Source organism: Penaeus monodon, chromosome 34 (assembly GCF_015228065.2).
Source record: "Penaeus monodon isolate SGIC_2016 chromosome 34, NSTDA_Pmon_1, whole genome shotgun sequence".
In the NCBI taxonomy this organism is placed as follows: domain Eukaryota; kingdom Metazoa; phylum Arthropoda; class Malacostraca; order Decapoda; family Penaeidae; genus Penaeus; species Penaeus monodon.
This window is the reverse complement of record NC_051419.1, coordinates 30,698,478-30,698,793: the sequence shown is the minus strand read 5'-3', so window position 1 is coordinate 30,698,793 and position 316 is coordinate 30,698,478.

Sequence of the window (316 nt, the reverse complement as noted above, 5' to 3'; positions counted from 1 at the left end):
ATACATATACGTATGAAATTATGAAAATAACGTTCTTGTTTATATATGTTTATGTTTGTCGATCATAACAAGGTGATTCAAAAAGACTAGATTATGTCGATATTACATTTAAGACTTGAAAAACAGTGTTTATGCAAAAAATAACAGATTATTTTCACAGCAGACGTTCAAAGTATGATTTGTTTTTTTCTGGATGCTAACGTGTAAACTATCTAAGACTGTGTTATGGTTATTGCAGTTAAGTTTGCAATTGCACCATCAATATTTGACATGGAAATAACTGGTAGACCGATTTTTCGATTAAATTAAAGGAAGC